The sequence below is a fragment of the Pagrus pagrus genome (assembly GCF_965226575.1).
Source record: "Pagrus pagrus genome assembly, chromosome: 1".
Taxonomy (NCBI): domain Eukaryota; kingdom Metazoa; phylum Chordata; class Actinopteri; order Spariformes; family Sparidae; genus Pagrus; species Pagrus pagrus.
In genome coordinates, this window is record NC_140185.1 from 13,775,699 (window position 1) to 13,799,314 (window position 23,616).

Consider the following 23,616-nt stretch of genomic DNA (forward strand, 5'->3'; position numbering starts at 1 on the left):
ACTAGACCTCTCATATCTCTGTGTTTTGTTGGAAAACAGCACAGATTTCATAGCCCACTAGTATTAGGTTTAAGTTAGGTGGCCTCTACTGTGTTTTTGCTCACAGTTCTCTGTCCTAAATCTATGATTGATGGTGGCTTCATCATCTGTACCTCTGAGAGAGAGACACTGCAGAGATGAAGTAAACACTAGAGAAGGTAGTTTGTGTAGTTTCTGTGCATGTTTGCATGCTGTAGTTCAGTCTATACGTGTCTGAAAGCCGACTTTTAAAAGTCTACTTTGCTGCAAAATTTATGCCTCTTTTTTCATATTGTAGCACTAGAGTAATCGATGTTCACAAAATAGACAATGCATCTTCATCTAAGGAGTGTAGGCAGGCTGTCAGTTTTATTTAAAGGCATTGTTTTTTGAGGAAAAACTTTAAAGACAGATTAGTCCCACTTCCTGTTTTGTGTTGAAATTGAGTTATAGCATTTCTGAAAGTTACTTTCATTTGGCAGCTTATCAGGACCACTGAAATCTGCTTGAAGGAGCTGTTTGAACATCAGTGTGTTTTCTGACAAACTGAAGATTAGTTTATCATTTTTAATGAATGTGATGTACGCTTTCAGTGGGCGGAAGTAATCTTCTTTCCTTGATTTTGAGGAGCACTTGAAATTCTTGCTTTTGAGTAAAACTATTACATTTTATTAACTAAGACGTCTGAGACACTGCTGCACTAAACTCACGCTATAGTTACTGGAGTATGAAAAAGTCCTGGAGTCACCACCAACCTCAACTATGTCAAAGTTGCAGATGCAATTTGTGGGCACACCATCATTTTCTCTTTTTAAAACTCCTCCTAACAGGCATCATATAATGATAATTTAATGATACTAAACAAGGAATTTGTGTATTTATGATTTAAAAACCGCAGTATGTTTTGAGTTTTACCACTAATTACACTGCATGCATCACTTTGCTGGACTAGAACTGGTTGCAGGCATGACCTCAATAGTGCATGCCTCTATCAGTCTTCCTTCTCCCAGCAGGGTACATGGTTTGCCTCTGTGCCACACTGAGGCACTGGTTTGTTAGTATCTGTCCTTATATTATCTCCCTTGTGGCTGTGTTTTTGGTGAAGGACATTTATTTTTGCTGAACCTTTTAGTTTATTGTGTTCAAAAGAGAGAACTTGCAGCTTCTTTAGTTGAGTCATGGGTAATGCACTGAATAAGTCAAAAGGTGCCAATTGTAGATAAATAAATATTGTCATAAAAGGAGGAATAAGAATTTGGGAAACAGGCTTATTTGTTTTTAAAGAATCAGTCCAAGATAAGAAGATTGATGTTGGACTCATATCATTGTGTTTAGCCTAGCTTAGCCTGATGACTGGAGGTAGGGTGAAATAGCTGGCCCACCGGGCTCTTCTCAAAGTCACTGACAAATTAAACAGGATCTATTTTAGGCATAAGACAATATGATTAGATTCATGTCATGATTATCACGGACAAGCTAATTGCGATTCACAATACTGTTCTGATAGTAATCAATATATGTACTGTACCTTACATTTTGTTAAGAAACCAAAATTGAAGAAATGCTGGACCTCCCTCTTTAACCCACTATCACAATTTACAGCACATTTGCAAACCATGAGGGAAGATGTATGATTCATCTGTCTGTAGTTTGCCACATATCCTTCTGAAACAATGTATCGCCTGTATCATCTGCTGGGTAGCCCTGCTCCATATGAGTAAAATCTGCCATGTGTGATAACAGTGTTCAATATTGCAATGATGATATTATAATTGTTTATTTATATATATATATATATATATATATATATATATATATATATATATATATATATATATATATATATATATAATATGTTTTTATTCATATTATCTCGCTCCTTGGCCATCATGTTAGATAACCTTCATCTGGCTTCATCTGATTGACCAGATGGTGTGAATGCATGGCCCATGTATCCAGGGCTCCATCTGATAAGTCAAACGTTTGTATGCGGAGGAGTGTGAATGCAAGGCCCATGTAAATGAAAGGATTTTTTTTTATTCATCATGGTTAAAGGCAGTCTTTTATCCAGAGTGAGCTTGTGCAGTAGAGTTGCTGCTTCATCATGTCGGAAGGAGCCAGTTGAGGGGGTTCGGCATCTCATCAGGCTGCCTCCTGAGTAGGGTTGTCACTATACACAATTTTTTCTATCTTTTATATAAAACCTTGAAAAATATTGATATTTAATTACCTTTTTGATACCTCTGGTAAAAAATGCTGCAACATTGAGGGCATAAAAGTTGTCTTTTCTCGGCTTGTCACAGAGAACAAGAGTATGACTGTAGTAAACATAAAATATCACACTTTTTTTGAAAAATCGTTCTTTAATATTTTTAAATGTTTAGTTCAGGCCTTGAAAATAAATAACCATTTGAAATGTAAATAACCGATAGGTATTGATATGATGATAGTTTTGATAATACTACCCTTGGTGGACCAAGAACATGGAGGACAGATTATACATTTCATCTGACTTGGGAATGCGTTGGTATTTCCTGGGAGAGCTTGAAAATGATAATGGGGAGAGGGACATCTGGATCACCTTGTGGCATGGGTGGATGGATAGATGGATGGATGAATGAGCAATTAATGGTTAAAGTATTCCTAACTTTTGGTCAAAAGACAGAAAAAAATGTGAGATCCCTGAAGTCCCTGAACCTTTACGATTTTATACAGGAGAACTGAGTAAACACACAAGCCAGTTAGAAGTGAAGGGAACCAATTAAACAGTCCTAATAATTTCTATACATACTGTCAAGTACACATGACTCCAAATACTTAAAGTCCTCATTAATAAAAGATGCAACACTGCGACACTGAACATGAAACCATTTTGTAGCATTAACATGAATTTATATTACTGTGGTCATGACATGCATAAATCAAATTCTGGTATTCTGATCTAAATCTAATATGGCTTTTAGATAAAGATCAAAGACATCACAATCTTGCTCCTACTTCTCAGACACATGCATGCTCAACACATGCACATTAAAGCTTGTGCCTTTTATTGGGTGCTCTGTGCCATAGAGGGCCTCACACAGGTAAAACCTTTGGGATGTGCCTAAATATGAAGTGATGCAATCTATCTGACAATTCCTCCAATAGTTGTGATTGGAGAAGCTAACTATCAGTCTCTTTCCTGCTTAAAGCCTGTACAAGTCTCTCTTCCCTCTCTCCCAGTGCCTGGGTGATGAGGGTGCAGTGAGCATTAAAGGGCTGCTTTGAACAAAAAGATTCAATATGAAAAGGAATGGGATATTAGGCACCATGAAGGGATCGTGGAGCAGCAGCTCTCCCTCCCTTGAAGCTGTCATATAATTAGATAAAGGTAGACGCTCTGCTGCGAGTCCATCCCCGTTGAGAATTCCACACGACCCACAGGTCAGCCCGTAGATAGAACGGCAGGAGGAACGCAAGCTGTTTCTACCTTCATGTCAAGGTGACATCACCTCACAACAATAAGTGAAAGAAAAGAGAAGAACACTAAAAGAATATTGTATGAAAATAATTTGATGATAAAAGGAAAAAAGGAGGACACAAGGGCACATCTGTAAAGGTAAAAGCAGACACATTGACGTTGTCTCACTCTTTCCAGTCTGTTTCACTGTACAAGTCTCACTTTTCAAAAGAAAAATCTGGGGTCTTTATGGCATGGATTTTTTTTAATTTTTTTTTAATCAGCCTCTCCTGACAATAATGTGAGAATACATTCATAAAAGACATGTGGTGAGGCAGTGTGAATGAGGAATATTTGGTTAAAAAATTCTTGACTTCTGTAATCTCTCACATCTTGGCAACTGCTGTTCTCTGAGAGCAATCGATGTAATGCTCACTGAAATATCTTTATCTAAAAATCTCAAAATATAAATGTTCTTTGCCTCAAGTTAGACACCCCGTGTAGTTCAATCAATCCCGAAGCCTGACATGCTTTAATAAGCATAGGTACACATTTTCCACTTTCAAATCTTTTGCCTCATTCTGACCCAGTTTTCACATACCTTGTGTGATATACTGACAGGCAAGCCCCTCTGCTGCACAAAAAAATGCTCTGAAACTCGTAGAATTGCAGGCAACGCAGGCCTTGGGTGATTGTTTTTCTTTGGATCAGTGATATAACATCCTGGTTGTTCAGCACAGCAAACCTTGGAAGTAAATCTAAAATCTACTCTTAGACAAAATCTTTCATATGACTTTTATGAGTCAGTGGAGATGTGAACTTGAGCAAAAACAAAACCCAAAACAGACAGAAAATTAACAATCTAATCCATGATGATGAGAGGGTGCTGTGGTTCACTGTGTAGGAGGCTGAATCTGTGAAATGATGGAGCATTTATTTGAAAGTTTACCCTTGAGTGAGCTTAATTTCTTCATGGTGCTGGCAGTTGTGTGGTAGAAAACGCATCCTCAGTGCCCATAAAAATGATCGCTTATTAAGTGTTGCTCTCCAAAAAGTTTTACTTAATGATATTTTGCTTTAGACTTTAGTTAGTTTAGTTTTGTTTGTGTTACTAAGAGATTCCTAAGTAGATCAATTTAAAGTAGCTCTCCAGTATAATAAGAAATGTGTAATACCATCATCGTTTCATGTATTTCATAATTTAATTTGAGGGAAATCTTTATGTTATGAAACTTAAAATAATATGAAATATCACACAAAAACAACACAAAACAGTACAGTAAATTGTTTCAATTTAAATTGATTTCCATCTCACATCTTTATCTCGTGTCACATATTCCCTTTGAATTTAGTGGAACATTGAAGTGTTGATTGATATATCAATCCCCAAATGTGCCTAATTTCTTACAAATTAACAAATATTTTATAGAGCCTTATATCAGATAAAACACAGATGAGACTAACAGTCCTGATGGCTGTATTTCATTGATGTACCAGTTGGCAAACATGCACCATAGCAGGACACCGGAGCTTCATTCCGTCCGCTTCAATGTTAGTAATCATACCAATAATATTAATATTCTGTGCTTGCACAGATGTCTTCTGTGAATCGGAGACTACCAAGAAAAAAACAGAAGTGAAGACGGCCTACAGAAACAATAGGGTGCCACAGCAGCTTTGATGCTTGTCTTCTAATAATGATCAAAAGTAGACTGAAAGATCTCTAACAAGATCTCAGCAAGGGACTGAGAGGCATGACTTCCCCCACTAAACTCACTGATCTCCCTCCTTTTTATTCTTAAAAGTTTTGCCGAGTCAGATAGCATATGAAATGGAAAACTAAAATAAAAGTGACCTGTAATAATTTTATTTCTTGTTATTCTATAAGAATACCCTGACTTCAGTTGTTGTAGTTGAGTCTCGCGTGTCTATATGTTGGTTTGGAGGGGAAATGTTGGACATAAATATGCAAAATAAGGAGCCAAAAGACTTTTGTGGGTAAGGTTTTCACATGGCCTTTCAGGAGGGGATCAGTCTGTATTTTTATTGGCTTCCTTAGTTAGCATTACTTAGCATTGGTTGTCCACTTAGTTTTGTTACACCTCCATTCTTTATCACTGGCTGTGTTCTTCGTGTAACTTATGTAAGAACGTTTAGCAGGTACATCAAAACATTAATGATCAAATTAGTTTGTATTTTTTGTCTTTAACATGTATACATATTTGCTCTGTAAATAACCTGTTCTGTGAAAGAAATCAGAACTCAAAAGAGAGAAAAGCATTTTTTCTATTTTTTGGCTTCATGATGGTGCCCCCTTATTTACAGAATTTTGACAAAATAAAAATAGCTTTCAGTATCTGCCTTATTTTGCACACCCAAATAAATCTTGCATAAAGCAGTAACATCAGTATTCTGTCATGGTCACACAGAGCCAGACAGCAAACTGCTGCACAACACGTGAGTCACAAAGTTAAAACAACAACTCACGTTGGTTGGTTTTCCTGCTGAAGTCTTCATCTTATCCAACTTACAAACATGAACACACATCTTGTCCTGCACCTTGTTGAAAGAGCCACCAAATAAAAAGCTTTCACCAGGATTCACTGGGGAAAAGTGCACTGCTAACGTCAGTTTGGCAGATAAATAGCTTATTAGCTGTTCAGATGCAGCACATTAAACGGCTTGTAAATGTAGCTGCAAATATCACTAGGTCTGGTCAGATGCTGGTGTGGTCCATACAGTTCGTCTAACAACTTCCTATCTGCCCATCTCATGTAGGCTACAGTGCAAGTTTGTTTACTTGTCTTACATGTCGCTCGTTCCCTACGGTTAGCGCACAAAACTCCAACCAGCCTCATCCTAAGCCCGGTCAGTTCATCCAGAGTTACTGAAGACTTATGTGAGTTTGAAAGTCTTTCAGGATTAAAGAATGAAAGCAGTAACTGTTAAAGGAAAACAACATTGACTTTTGGTAGGAAATTTGACTTTGTGCCCTGACCTTTTCACTGTGGGTTTTGCTAAGCGATAAGATCATCACTCTAGTTCCTGCTCTGGTACTGAAAACAGGTTGTTTAAAGCTGCTGTTGTTGTATTTCTTGACTTTTATATAAGAATAACTTCAACCTGGATAATAATGCAATCACAAATACCAGTTGTATGGGCTGTACCTGTTTTGACTAAATGATAAATTAGCCGAGAACATTTGTTAGTGTAGCCTGCACTGAATTGGATAAGACAAAGACAAGCTTGGCAGTGCCTTTTTTGACAACTTTATTGAAAAAAAAGGTCCCAACTGTACTTGTCCTACATGAAATATGTATGCAGCTCAGCCTTTTGTTCAAGGCCTTAAAAGTGTGCTCATAATGTTAGTTAAAACTGACGCGGAATTGTTTGAAATATTCACAAGAACTGATAATAAAGAGACCTAGAATATTCTTTATTTTACTATCAGAAGCTTATCTCAAAACTCGTAAAAAATACACCAGTAAATACTAAAAACTGGTCCTTTGTGTCATGATGTAACCCATCTTATGAGGCAGGTTTCATCTCATTAACCCTGCAGCTTTGTTCCTCTTCACTTACATTGTATTGTCTTAGAATTGAGCTCTGCTCATCACGCTCCCCTAATGGGAAATGCATATATGGGAAGTGTATGTAAGTAAAGATGCTTCAATTTATCACTTGAAGGTACTGTTGTGAAAGCTGAATTAGGTAGCCACTCAGTGTCCGCAGGTCCTGGTGTATTTATTCATTTTACATAATTGGAGCTATTGTTTGTCCATATGGCGTGGTGTACTAAATGCTGAATGGGCTGTTTCAAGGCAACAAGTTCAGATGTTCCATTAGTGTTTGATTGCCAGTACAAAGCCCATTGTTACTAAGATCGATGCTGCACTTGGAAATTATTTTCTGAGGATAGGAGCAGGTTGTGAACCTGGGATCACATGCAGCGTCAGTATGGTGGTGTGTGGACCAGAGTTAAGATCTCTGTTTGGAGGATGTGTGTGAGTGTACTATGCCTGTAAAAGCAGTGTTTCAAATTATGAAATAAGTGGAGGTTCCCACTGAATGGGCTCCTTACTCACTGCTCCAGAAGTGTGATCAGTAGTTTATCTTCTACAGTGCAACTAGGAAGCAAAGTAGTTCTTCCAATAAAAACGAAAAGTTAAAAAAACATAAATAAAAAAAAAAACCTCAATTTGTTTTTACCTTGCTTTGAATAGAGAAGGACCTCAACCAGAATAGATTTGTACTCTGCTGATGGTCCTTCAAGTTATGGACTGCATGCAGGCTCGACGCTTTCTACATTGGTTTCTTTTGGCAAAACAGAACAATGAATTAAAGCCCAAGGTTTTGGAAGACAAGTTTGTCAGGGTTTAACAGAAGTTTTGGAAATTACATCTTATTCTTTTCAAAACATGTACAAGTCATCCTATTGGATCATCACATCATGTGGTTATTAGGTTATCATCTATAGCATTAGTAGAGCTGCACAACAAATTGATCAGTTGTCAACTATTTTGAAAATTGTTTAATCAGTCATATTTTAAGAAAGAAAAGAAAGTACAACTTGTCTGATTTCTGTATCTTACATGTGAATATTTTCTGGTTTCTTTCATCATCTGTAACAGTAAACTGAATATATTTGGATTGTGGACAAAACAAGGTCATCTGGCTTTCAGAAAGTCTGATGACATTTTATGGACCATATAACTAATCCATTTATCATGAAAATAATTGACGGATTCATCAACAACGACAATAATTGTCAGTTGCAGCACTGAAACACCAGTGTGACTACCTTGCTTCACTTCTCTCCTCAGTACCATCTTGTTTTCCACTGCATAGCTACATCATTCAAAATCATAATGGAAGCTGAGAGAATCCCCATAATAAATAATCTGCGTAATAAACATAAATGAAATGTATAGAATTGAATACAATCAGAGTGATTATTTTTTTTGTGGAAAGCACCTGAGGTCTTGTTTGAGTCCATGGGGAAATAACTGAGCTAAAAGATGAAGTATTTTTAAATAAAGTGTCATTCATGCCAAGTTTAAAAGTAAATCAAAAGAAAAGTGTGTTTGTTTTTTCCCCATGATGCTATAGACTGCTGCCGGCTGAGTCCTTATTTGTGAACACTTACTCACTTACAGTTGCTAGCCGGATGGTCATAGCGTAGTCAGTCACCGACTGGAGCACAAATTACACTTGTGGTGGTTGTCCATTCACATACTTGCATGAACATGAGTTCTCACAGTAGTGGCAGCGCCTTGTTTAATTGCTTACTTTTATACAAATCAAGTTCAGCCACAACCTCTGGGTTCAACAGTAATATTGCTGTATAAAAAATACAGTCTCTGATTACGGAAATGAGGCCAATTGTAGCCTATGTTTAACATGATGACACAGAATGGCAAATCATATAAATAGTATAGAGAAGAAGATCACTGTGGGGTTCAGTTTCATGCTTGTTTAATCATCAGGAATTCATTTAATTTATGAAAAGTGATAAATGATGACACATAAAGTCTCTATAGAACACATTCAGCTTCACCAAACATGTACATGTATGTCATAGCTGTTTACTGTAGGCTGTAATATGATTTATAGACTCCCAAGCCAAGATGTTTCTTTAATGTTCTATAGGTGGAAAAACCCATGCATGGACATGTTGTCCCTTTTTATCATTGAATTAAGGATGTATCTCTTAAGTTTCTGCTGTTCTCCTGCATTCAATTTTCGTTTAAAGTTTAGTTGGAACAGAATAGTAAAAAATGTATATTTTTAACATCCTTGATCCTTGTTCTTGGCCTTTTCAATAAAGTCATCTCTCCATTCAGCAGTGTTTTAGAGGATGCTACTCAAACGAATTTAGCACAGGGTAGGCAGTTAAGACATGCTTTCAGTGGGCCTTAAATAATGAGCGCCGCACTTTCTGGCTTCGTAAATCACACAGTTGGAGTGATTTGATTAATCTCATCACCCATCTTTGTGATATATAACTGACACAACATAAATTTGATATTAATCAAGAGAAATGAGCCTTCTGCCCATCCGTCAACAATCCAGGCATGCAATATGCTTGAGCACCTGGTGAGCAGATTATTTCCACATATCTGGAATAATAAAATGATAATAATCTAGGTGAGTGTTTTACAAGATCTGAAAAGTGCACTTTCAAATGCAGGTAAATACCAAGTGAATGTCAGAGACTCAGCACCACCAACAACACATATTCATCTGCATTTTTTCATTCATTTTAAATTTAAAGTTCATACATGGTGATGCTTTTATTGCCCATGTCTATGCATCCACACTGGCTTGCCTTGCCTTTCCGTTTCTCTCTCCCAGTATCTTCATCAGCCCCAAAAACACATCTTGTGTTTTGGATTTCTTCATCTGCGATTCCGTTTTCAGGACAGCAGGAGAGCAGCGTGTGGAGGAGGCTTGTTAAGGATCGAAATTGTCTAAACCAACATGGTACCAAATTACATAACAACAACTCAGTGCACATACAAGCTTTTACGAAAAACAACGACATAAAAAGGGCTACAGAAAATATCAGTCAGTGCGTCTACATTATGGACGTAATACCAGAGAGGGTAAGGCATGGTTTGACATGCTGTAAGTGAAGAACTGGATTTAAGTATATTTGGTTGGATGAGTACAGTTACTGTAGGCTTGTTATCAACGGCTTGTTCCAGAACTAATACTCATGCTAGTATAGAAAATCTGCCTCCTCTTACAGCAGATTTCAACAGAGTAACATCCTGTTAATAATCCCTTTGTGGGGTCTTTTCAGACATCAAAGGACTAAACACCATAGGCGTAGCCTAGTTTTGGAGGGTTTTACCCAGAGACTGTAAACACTTACTTTTGGGACACGAGTATAAAATTGGTATTCAAGGATTTTTATGTAACAGTATGTTATTTATTATATACTAAAAATATCCACCCCAAGATTCCACGAAAACATGAACTTGTCTGCAGCTGGTGTAGACAATGCTGCATTCTTGGAACGCTGTGACAGGGGCGGGTTCGGTCTGCTGTAAGGCTGCAGCACTTTGTAAGAAGGCTAGAACAGTAGACTCCTTGTTTCCATGGTAACCCCCGCGAGTGTGTGAGTGAAAAGGAGGGTGCCACAGTGAAGATGCTTGAGGTGAGTTCATGATGCAAAATGATTTGACCATGTAATATTCTTCCTTAAATAACTGGGCCGGTGTAGTGGCGTCTGAAGTGTCTGTACTCAATCCCAGCTGTTCTTTTATTTTGGCTTCCGGCTCAGCATGGGGTCCACACTCACTGTAGTTTTCTCCTGAAATAATACTTGAGGCTCAAGGTTGCCGCTGGTACATTCAAGGTGGGAGACTGACATGTCTGATGAGGATATCTGCACTTTTTTCCATCCCTCATTATTTCAGAAAGAGGAAATGCTTTGATCTGTAAGAAAAACCTCCAGAGAGTTGGAGAGTGCGTGTATGATGCATAATATATTTAAACTTACTGAATCTCCAAAGACCGTCTTAGAAACTCTTTTTTTTTTCCTGTCGTGACCTCCATAAAACCAACATGTTTTTTCAGTAGTTCAGTGATATCAAACATTGACTATAAACAGATCACAAGAACAGGGTTATAAAAATTATATACTGAATGTGAACACCATGTGACCTACTGGCACAGGCACATTTTGCTTATGAAACCTAAATATAGAACAGTAAGCATTGTCCTTTGAGTTCCAAATGTAATGAAAATAAATGCAAAGTATATTTTGAAGTGAAAGGAAAAAATGCTGAAATGCATAGTTCCCATTTTATCTGTGGTATTTATTCATTTAATGTTTTTCTCTGTGTCTTTTGTGAGATGAGGTTAAATAAATCAGGACAAAAGGGGAAACTCATCTCTTGAATCCAGGTATTGATCCTGAATATTTTTGTCCATGCTTTTTAAATTAGTTATAAAAGAAAAACAAAAAGGCAAATAAATCAATAATCCTTTCTTTTAATTTACGTGTAAATTGTTTCCTGAATGTTTTTGGCTTTAATGAAATCGTCTAAGAGAACTAAAAGTCACAACTTTTCACAGTTCAACCTTTCTCTGTGCTTTACAAAGTTGTTGTTGTTTTTTTGTTTTTTTTAAAAGAAAAACTAAAGGGAAAATAAATAATCCTCTTTGTTTAATTTTGGGGGTCACCAGCTGAAAAGGTTGAAAATCAGTGGAGAATTACCTCATGCCAGTCAGCTGTCAGACACCAACAGCTTGTCCTTCAAGGTTCACTGAAGTGCTGCTGTTTCATAATTTAGCTGTCCCTTGGCTTTTAAATTAGAGCACGGTAAATTAACTACTGTTTTGTGTCCGTGCCTGTTGTTGCTTTTGCTCGTGCAATGTAACAAATACCCATGCTCATTTGGCACCGCTGCTGGAGAGCAATAAAACTTGCTTTCTAGACATAAATGGGTGGCTTGATGTACCATCACCAGGCTACTTAGATGGAGTTATCTTAAAAAGCTTCTGGATCTTCTGCAGGAAAGAGACCAAAGTACTTCAAAAGTCCATCTGGAGGCAAATATAGCAGATGGGAATGTTTGTCAGTGCCATTTACATATGAAAATGCCATTCCTACGGCCAGATTCAGCCAACAACTGGCACCATTTCTAAATAAATGATTATTGTTTTGAGTGTGTGAGCTAAGATCAAAAAAATTAACTTTGAGATAACACAGAATGGCCACCCAGCACTAGGAAAATGTTACATGGATTAGGAAAATAGAAGATGAAAGGCTAAAACAAACATCTTTCTTATTTTGGGCTGGCCTTTCTATCCCTATGTCTTTCTTTGTTCTCTCTAGAGTAGCAGGAATATTGCAGCTTTCTCACGCTCCCTCCCACTTCCATTACAAGATGTGTGTTATGTTGTTGTTGATGTTTATTGCTCTAGCTGCTGGCCATGTAGCGCTGGAAACTGCAGCTTATCCCTCACCAGCACAGAAATCCTTCTCTGGAGTTCCCACTAAATGACACCCATAGGACCAAACTACATCAGTAGATGCAACATCATGAGGCATTTTACCAAAGGTAATGTTATGAAGGTGATGCGGTGGCAGTGGGAATTGACTCTAGGATCATGGCCTTTGGAAGACCATTGCTAAAAAATAAAAATCATTATGGATTTTGCAGAGCTGATTTCATTACTCTTGTTGCCAATAAACAGTCGCATCATTCTGCGGTGGAAACAAACCATTCCCCCTCTAGCAACTCTGCACAACAACTCCTTCCTGGCCTCATTATGGAGCAAACTCTATGCCAAACCTCCTCTGATAATAGCGGATGATAAGTCGGATGAGACTTTATACCTTTTGGTTCGATGCTGGGGGCTTATTTTTGTCGTTCTATGTTGTCCTGGGCCTCTATTGCAGCTAAGCAGTAAAGATGTATTTCTTAGTTTTCTGATATTATTAACAGTGTATGATGAACCATGCAGACTCTTCTCACCAAGTGGTGGATGGTTATCTGCAGGAAACGACACACCTCCTTCTCTCATCATCTTATTTGGTTTGATCTCATGTCCGATTACAGTACATCTTGCTGCTTATGCCAACACAAGCAGATAATTATCAAAGTGTGGACTGAAAATAGTTGGCGGCTCTCCTTCGGCTTCCACTGTCAGTCATTCCCCTACATATTAACCTCTATCAGAACTCCACTGCTTTCATCAAACAACATTGTCACTTTACCGATGAGTCAACTTGTTTTTTGACACGTTAATGATTTTGCTGTGGCGGAGGCTGAACCTAATGCATTTCCACTGCTCTTTGGTGTAAGTGCATTCGTGACTTGATTTAGAAACCACAGATGTATTTCGATACACTGTAATTGCATGCTGGTTTCATTAAGATCAATTTATCAAACTCGGCTGTCTCTCCTATCAGCAAGAGACATTTCTTTGGTACTCTGTTTGATCTATGAAATCATCAGTTGTGCAAGGAAATGAAATGTCTCTAGGTGGAAATGTTGACATAAATGCAGAAAAGTTTAGGTCTAGAGGTGGAGATGTTTCCCTAAATAAAGAATAGAGTTACTGAATTTCTGACAGTTAAGTTAAGCTTACTCTAGTTTATTTGTGATTTGACTGTAGACTATGATGTAAAACATGAAGGTTATGAATGTTTGTCACCAGTATAAATTAACTTTGACAAAAGCTCAGAAACAGAACACTGAATGTCACTGTTAATGATCCAACCTGCCAGGGTAGATATATTTCAAAAAAGGATGAGCAGATGTGTTCTTAAACCTGTGTTAACTTTTTGACATTTCCACTAGTGAAAACTAAATCGTTACTACTTAGCCCTACTAATTAAAGATTTAAAAGGTTTGCCATGTACTGTGAAAGCCCAACAAGTTTCTTTTGGCTTTTGAGGGCTTTTATTAGCAAAATACTCTACTGTGTACACCAGCTCGTTGTCTGACTTTGGAGCTTTTTTTTGCTTAAAACCGCTGCTTGCTACATCTGGAAACATATGCTTGGTATATCTTCAAAGTAACTTGGTATTTGTAGCTACTTTATCCAGCCAACTGAGCATATCACTTGATGTCAATGCTTAATAGTTTAAAGGGAAAAAAGGAAAAAACATCCAGTTACTAATGTATTGAATAATCCTCAACAGCAGTAAATAAACCTGTATTCTTGGTGGATTTGAGTAATTCAGCATTGCCCATACACATTAGCTTCTTTTGGGACACTTCTGACATTAAACCGACTGTTCCCCTTTTTTGCCATGCCCCTAGCAATTATTGTTTGATTAAAAATCTTGACTTTTGATCTTGTTTCAAGTCATTCGGTTGTGAAAAATAAATTGATGTGTGACGGTGTGTTTATGTTAGGATGCTGAAAACTATACCTGGCTGTCACTGGATGGCATTCACACTTTCACACAAAAACATGCAAGACGAAAACAGACACACGGCTCCCTTTGGGTACCTTTTCATATGTTCTTACATGTTCTCTTCGTTGTTTACAATGTAGTTATGCCCACATGCTGCATATGTATGTAATATTACATATCATACAAGCCTTGAATTTATTTTCATCAGCAAGCATATCTAAACTCATAAAAAACACAATCACTGATAAATAGCTCAGCAGCACTTGGATCTCGATTTGGATAATACCCTCTTCTGAAGCCTTCACCACCAAACACTTATGATATTGTGTACCAACAGATGAATCAAGTAGCCCTGACAAATTAGGTTGCGTGCACACAGAGATTTAAGACATGAGGTAAGATGTGCAAAGATAACAGCACTGTCCATCTATGCATGTAAATTTTCTGTTGCTTCTTCTGCAACTGAGTGTTTCCTACTGTATGTTCAAGAGGCAGCAGTAATGATCACACAGACAGGCTCATTTGAGTGACCAGTGAGGCAGACACTGTGTCTTTCTAACATTGTTGATGTATTTTGATAAAAAAATATACTTGCATCTATTGATTATTTTCACAAATGGTCTGTTAGACATCAGAAAACAGTCCAGAACACAGCTGTTACAATTTCCAAGAGCCTAAGGTCGTGTTTTAAAATTGCTCTCTTTTTGTCTGACCAATAGTCCACAACTCAAAGATGTTCAGTTTCCTTTGAGAAAAAAATGCAGCAGGTCCTCATATTTGAATAGATGGAACCATCAAATGTTTGCTTGAAAAATTACTGGATCGATTAATCCATTACCAAAACAGGCTCTTAATAACAGGATACATACAAATGCATATTTGTGGTGTGGGTGGTGAAAAAATGTTTTAGTATCCACTCAGTACGAAAAATGGCAAAGCTGTGTTTTTTCATGTCAAAATCTTCTTCATGCCTTTTACAAATAACCCCACAAACACAAAGGCAAGGTATTAAAACGTGTTTCAATAAATCTCTAGCTGAAAACACAAGCTTTCTCCAGTTTGAGTGCTCAGTATGATGAGCAGGTGTAAATCTGATGTTTTCAGATAAGACGACTTCTGTTTGCAATGGCTTCAGTCATTTGTGCACAATGGAGACATGCTGTGTATCACACATAGATGTGCTGATGGAGTCATATGGCGAATCTCATTTCAGATACGTGAAAAAAAGATTGTCAGAGGATGCCCATTAAGCAGTCAGGAAGGGCTCAAAAGACATTGTAGTGCCTTCCAATAACCTTCTCATTCTCACTCTGTAATAGTCAATCTCCCTGCAGGTTGACATTTTCTTCTTCGATTTAGACCAGTACAAACACTACATACTATCCCAGCTGATATTTGAGGTTATGATTCCTGTCATAGAATCTATACTCTGGGCTTTAGACAAATTCTGTTTTTGACATGGAGACATACTGTACGTATCTCTGATATCTTTAAGGCTTTAAATGTGCAATAAGCTATTTTGGAGAAAGATAGTTGACTGTCATTCCCAGATCGTCGATTACCAACGCTTTTGGTTGGTGGGTTGGGACGGCAAACCCAAAGCGTTGAGACAGTCAACTATCTTACTTATTGCACCCTTTAAAGACAATTCAAAGGCAATTTGGTGTTCTGTAGATGGTCCGTTAGCAGTTGTGGTGGCCTGGAGAGTTTGAGCAAAAGGTTGAAGGCAGCAGGTTGGCTTAGGCAGGAGGCTGGTGAATTGGTACACTGTGAGCAGGCACTGATTCAACTTTTTCACCCTGGTCACCAGTTTCAAAATCTCTACTCAGCCATCTGTTGACAGAGTACAGATCCAATATTAGGGTTCAATTATTATTTATTTTTTTGCCAATTTAAAATGTAAACCTCAATGCATGGAACTCCTTTGGAATAGGGATGGAAATTAATTACATTTAAGCAATTTATTTAATTAACAGTTGGCTGCCATAACAATCAATTATTGGTTAATCATTAATAATATGTGAAATATTTTGGACGTTTTTCATTTTTTTCCTATTTCTATGTCTGACGCAAAATCGGAGTACGCTACTAGAATAGATTAAACACCATGTTGCTTGAATGATAAACTACAGAACACAAAATGAGATTTAATTTTAATTAAAGAGAACCCGTCTGTCACTGTTCAACAACTGGCCCAACAAAAACCAACACATATTTTGGCTACCCGTTGGTTAATGGTTATAAAGAAAAATAATTAAATGGTTAAATGTGATGCTATCAATTTGTAGAGAATCTTTTTTGTATTTCTAAAATCACAAATTACTGGTATTTTATTTAGATGTGTTCTCATACCAGCATTTTGTATTTTATTTTGACATATTTGATAAGCATGTACTTGTAGTTTGTAAGAGTTTCTTTTTGACGTATTTGAGCCAATCTCTGTTCAGCGGTTAATACACTTGATCTGCTAAATTCTCAACTGCAATTAATGGATTATAAGATTAATCATTGACATCCCTTCTTTGGAATAATTTTGCTTTGTTGTGACATTGGGCCACAGATTAGTGTAATGCAAAAAACTGAGTGAGCTGGCCATAGTACTGAATGATAGCAGAAACACTGAGACTTTGATATTAACAAAGCAACAGCACCATTACTAATCCGCTATATCGGATAGTTGCATCTAGGGATGGGTATTGTTAAGATTGTAACGGTACTACTACTCTTACCAATACTGTTTATCGATCGGATACTTTAATGGTACTCTTATTGGCTCTTTTTGTTACTTTTTTTAAGAGAACTAATTTAAAAATCTAAGAACAGAATGAACAATTGCTTTAATCTCTTGTACTCTTTAATAGTTATTTGTTCAAAATAGTGCTGGCTCAGTATTCAAGAATGGTTATACAGAGTATAATGTGATAATAAATCAAATAAAATTTAGGGGCATTTTTAACATGTTTTAACAGCCATGTTCAACAATTCACTAATAGTGACTATAATGTTGTGATTAAAGAAATGTAAAACAAATTAAATTATTACTCACAAAAACAACATAAAAAAATACAGGGGTAACACAGGCAACACAAATGAGCATGCTGGTGCAGACTGCAAAAGGCCAGCTTTAAGCAGTTCTTCTGAACAAGGATCAACATGTCTGCCTTCTCTGGCAGAAGTTGGAACCTCTCCTTGCTTATATTGTTTCCTGCAGTTGAAGACACTCTCTTGCTAGGGGTGGAGGAAGCTTTAGCATGGAGGTAGCTAATATTATTAATATTAATAACATATATATGTGTGTGTATATATATATATATATATATATATATTTATATATACATACACATACATATATACGATTAAATTATATATATATATATATATATATATATATATAAATATAATTATTTAATCGCATATAAATATTTGACCTGAGAACAGTGAGAAGCAATTTTTTTCATATGGGTTTTAGTATACCATTGAATAATGACTGAATACATAAGCTTAAGCAACAAAACATTGTTTATTTTTTTTTTAAAAATTTTCAACCAAGACCAACAGACTAGGGATGCAAATTATCGATTAATTCATTAATCGTTAGTTGATGGACCTTATCGATCGATTAACGATTACCTGGTAAGATGCGATTTTCCTGACAACCTAAATTTAAGGGGAAAATTTAAGCTGAACATTCCTTATACAGGACTCTACACTAGCTTGTTAGTTTATTTTTAGAGCACAGCACAATGAAAAATGTTTAAGTAACACATTATTTGGTAAATGGTCTTTCCTGCCACTACACTATGATGATTACTGTATTTAACTACTTAAATCACAGTAGCATAAACTGATTTGTTGAACTCAGCCTGATGTAAACATTAATAAAACACAGGCAGCTCCATGTTTTCCCTGTGTGATGTTCAGGGACAGGTTAGGACAGTCTGAAGACAGAGAGCTCTGAGGTTGAAGTCTTATGCACTGTGAGACAGTGACAGGTCTGTAGGCTACCTACGTCTTGACCACATGTCAGCTGTTCAGCTGCAGCAGAGGAAACTCCGCTGTTCTCAGCTCCACTGCGACAAGCGCTTTTTAAACAGTAGCGACCGGCTAAACTACAGGAGGATACTGTAAACCGGCGCAGATCCGGTGTGTTTATCAAAGCTTGGTCGCAGTGCTGAGGCACCGGGTCGGTTTGAGCTGCGGTCAGGCTACATTAAAACTTTATATATCCATGGGCAGTGATCAGTGTCGGCGGCTTTTTAACTTGTTAAATAATTGTGCTCCAGTATAATCGGTACGCCTGAAGCTCATCCAGTGAGAAACGTTCCGCGGTGCAAAAATAAGTGCGATTAAAATGCGTTAATTTTTTTAACGCGTTAATTTTTTTGTAATTAATTAATCTTAATTAACGCGTTAAAGTCCCGGCCCTAATATATATATATATATATATAAATATGTATATAAAAAATAAATGTGATTATACTTGAGTCTGAGCATATCTGAAGGACAGTTTGGTTGATGCTTTCACCATGTCAGACAGAATTCATGACTGGATAGCTAAACATTCAGCTGACTAAACAGCTATCAACCCATGTTTGTGTAATTTTATAAACTCTGTGTGTGCTCCTGCCAGCATTACATACCTGAGGTAGATGGGGAAACTACGAGCTAGGCTGTCAAAAAGTGTGCACTTCTCTGTCTGTGTGTGATGTTATTTCACTAGATGTTTTGACAGATTGCTTGTGTTCCCGCCCTTGCATTCAAAAGACTTATTGCACTTGTGGCAATGAGCACTGTCTGCGTAGATTCTTGAGAAGTATAGCCACAGATTTGAATGTTTGGCCCTGTGTGTGAAAAGACGAATGCCTAATTTTTTCCAATACAGTTAGTAGAACCGATAAGGTCGAAGCTTATTGATACTACGGTCTTTCTCAATTTAGCCCCGGGGCCCATTTAATACCGGGTTTCGTACCCATCCCTAGTTGCATCTGTATCATACTGTAGGAGAAGACAGGACAGCGGATATGACATAATTGATTGCATATTTGAAAATGGTGGGAAAAGGTAACATATCGGATCATAAATTGCTTGCCATTTGTGATCTCTTCTTGGTCCTCCAACACACATGAAATGACACAAACAATAACACTAGACAAACCATACATGTGCGTAATGTCACAATGCCAGTGAATACATGCTCCAAACTCATATCAAGGAATGGTTTATCTGGCCAATTCAGTATGTGCACATGGATTTGCATTCTGCCTGAAAACACAAGAGTCTAACAAGAGATTGACTGGAAAGACCACTTGAGTGATCGGGGTGATTTTATAATGCAGAGGAACCCACCTTGACAATTTCATATTGTGTATGTGTGCAGATAAAATATGGCCGTTTTTTTTCCCTGAAAGTGACATTGACTCAAGGAAGGATAACTTGTTTTTATTTTTCTGTGCCTGTTTTGTTCTTTATCGTTTTTTTCTTGCATTCTTGGAGCTCATTATTTTTGTTTTGCTAAAGAAATCAGGGGATCTGTTATGTTTTGAATTTTAGATGGGTAAAAAAAAACCTTAATAATGTAAATATATGAATTATAATCTCAAACGCTCACAATTAGAGGACCTGATTTATTCCTGCGGCAGGAAATGAAAAATTTGGATACATGGAGTACGGAAAATTAGGGCGAAAATCAGTGCTGCTTTTGGTATTTCAAGTAAAAATTGGTAAATGATAAAAATCAAAAGCTTTGCACACACTTCAGTCTTACTGCACTGTATTGTTCAAAAGCCATTTCTTGATTTTCACTTGTGAACCTCTTTCCATCTGCCACCCACTCATGTAGGTACTTTAAGTGAGTCAACGCACACTTCAAACCAAAGAAAAGCTATTATAATAAAATGGGAGTGTTTTTCTACCCCAGGGTTTTACTACTGAATTTAAACTAAAGCATGTAGAGCTGCAGTTGACAATTCTTATTCATTTGTGTTAAAGTATAGACAGGAAAGGAATAGGGAGGAGGAACGACACGCAACCAAGTGCCCCATTGGGACTCGAAACTGAGGATGTTATGAATACACAGTCAGCATCTCAAACCCCTGGTCACCCATGATTCCCTTAGTTATTGTCATTATTGAATAATCTGGAGATTATTTTCTCCCTCAATGGTTTGGTCAGCAAAATGTCAGAAAATAAAAACAAAAACCCAATGTATTCTTTTTTTTGCTAATCTTGTCTGACCAACAGTCTAAAATTCAAAGAATTTCTATTTACAATGATATGAAACAGAAGAAAAAGCAAGTCATCACAATTAAGAATACATAACCAGTGAATCTTGGCATTTTTGAAATGGTATTATTCTCACCAGACACCAATAAACCATAACAAATGACTATCACATTACCAGCAAACATTTTTACCCAGTAAAGACTGTGTCGCACTGTTATCCAATTAATGCCAAAAAAAATGGTGACACAGTGTGTGGCAGAAATGAGATTGTACTGTATATGTGTGTGTGTGTGTGCCTGTGTGGGAGGTATGTTCTTCCAGTTGGTTCAGTCAGTTACAATACATCATTATAGGCTTTCATATTGCGAGACAAGCCAATAAAAGCTGTTCACGACTTCTGCAGAGGTATACAGAGACAGCTCATTGAAGGGCTCATTCTCTTAGTCTACTGCACTTCACCTCCAAACCCCACAGAATATTTTTTACCTTTTTAAGTAACTCTGGAGTAAAGTTTGTGAGACACCTTTGTTATCACAATGCTGCTGTTTTGAACAGTGGTGAAGTTATGTTTTGTCAGCTTGAAATATAAATCTAATAGATGGAGATATCGAACTGTGTGTGAGAATGTCAATTTGTCATTGTTTATAAATCTTCCACATTTGTGTTATCTTTCGCCTGTTATTTAGTCTGTATGTTCTCAAAATAACATAATTAAAATATTGGGAGTTTGTGCCTGAAACTTGCCTCTTGGTTTCACCACTCAAAAGTCTCCAGAAGAGAAGTTCAAACAATGGCCTAGGCTCCTGAGAAGAACAAATGGAAGTCTTGCATACCTGTTTTTTGTGGCCTAGAGTAAAGAAAAGATACTCCACAAACAGTTACACTGTGTACTGACTTTTTAATATAATGAATGCGTTTTGGCACATTGGCTTTTACATTGTTTTCACCTGAAAGCAGGGGGCTTCAACAATCTGTTTTCCCATGTTTTCAGAAATAACAAATGTTCTGTCATCTGTTAATTTGTGTAAACAAATTATTAGTTCAAGCGAACAAAGCAATTTAGAATAACAAATTAAGCAATTTAAGGAAATAAATTGCCATTCATGTGCACACAAGTTATTAGTTTGAGGGTACAAATGTGTCATTTATATGCAGGAACTCTCAAAAGGTTTACCACTCATACCAGCTGACTCTCAGTGAACCCTTTTAGTAAAGCCTGTAAGTCATAGCTGAGAAGTTGAGTGCTCTGCTTTGATATATAGCCTGTATCAGGCTACCTACCTGGCTCAAGAAAACACCAGGTTATCTGAAAATGACTTCTTTGACAGTGTATAGGGACATTTTGGCTTCCAGTGTGAAAGCAGTAGACAATAATATACTAGCTTACGAAGTATTTTTGTAAGCATGAATAGCTGATACTTATGTGATTTTGTTTTGGAAATAATAACTTGTGGCTTAATCAAAATAAAGCCCTTTTATTCTTCTATGACATACGCAATATACAAGCACTTTTATTACTTTGTTATAAACTCTTCTTTTTCAGAAGTAACCTGACAGATGACATATACTTTGAATAAGGGCTCCAACTATTATTTTGATAATTGATCAATCTTTTGATTAATTTAATGATTAATTGCTCTGTATATAAAATCAGAAAATAGTGAAAATGCATGTTATATTTTACCGAATCCAAGTTGCTCGGTCAAACCCAAAGATGTTCCCTTTACCATCACACATTACAAAGAAAAGCAGCAATTCCTAACAAAAGCTGGATCAATCCAATTTTGGGCATTTTTACTGACCAAAACAATATATTGTTCAGTAAAATTTAGGTCAATTAATTATCCATCACTGAATTGATGCATGATTAGTTCTTGCAGCTCTACTCTGGGTCAATACTTTGCAAGGAAGCTATATTTGTGAGGTCATGAGGTCACAAGAGCAAATCCATCTTGCGAGACTTCAAACGGTGCGGTTGTGGTTGAACACACAGAGGTTTAACATATCTGCATCCTATGAGGAACTACGATCAGGTATAGACAACAGCTAAGGTGTGGTTAAGGTGTGATGACCAGAACTAGAGGGCATATTTAATTGAAAGAAGAAAAAATAAGGGCATTCAAGGATTTTCTTGATGACCGATGTTTTCGGTCTTATCCCGACTAAGTTATGCTCAGGTTATTAAGCTCAAGGATGCAACGAAGCTTTAAGACAATGCTGGCCTGGAAAATATCTGACATTGTTGCTTACATTAGTATAAGGCATCCCAAACAATTATACTGAAATATAAGGATGACAACATAACCTACAAAATAAATAAATTGGGTTTTGTGCTTCTCTGTAAGTGTCACTCAGCTCAGTCAGAAATCATTTGGTAATGTCACAGCCCATGTTACTCATTCAGGATCAGGAATAGGCTTTATAGTGATTTCTAGTGAAAACGAGATGATTTATATTAATTTTTGCCTTGAGCTGCTCCTAAGAGTCACTTGCAATTACTGACTGGGTCTGAGAGGTCATGGAATGAATATGTCATCCGTAAATAGATCTCAGTGAAGCTTTTGAAAACAGGTGTGAAGTTAAGATGTCTAAAATTGCAAAATTACCGTCAAGGCCTCATAAAAATGTCTAGTTCATGCAAATACTTGTTTCCCAGTATAGATAAACATAACAGTGTATGTATTAATCTAGTCACAATTGTTACTTTATGATTGCTATAGATGGTGTCCACACTTTCCTAACGTGCACTTTATAGTATTTAAAAGTACTTTTTCCTATGCTCGATATTCCACTTTTTAACCATTGTTTAGTTTTAGATGACGTGTAGAGACTAAAACAAACATCTGTGCGAGTTTTTTATTTTAAAATGTAAATAGCCAACATGTTCTTACTCCAAATTGAGGAATACAGCAGCTTGGTCTGTGATCTTACAGTTGAAGCCTCTTAAAACTTCCTGTTTCTCTGTGACGGGGCCCTACCCGGTCTGTGACGGGTCCATGCACAGACCTGGAAGAGTCCATGACAGGAATGAGATCCCCCGCGATGACGTAGTGAA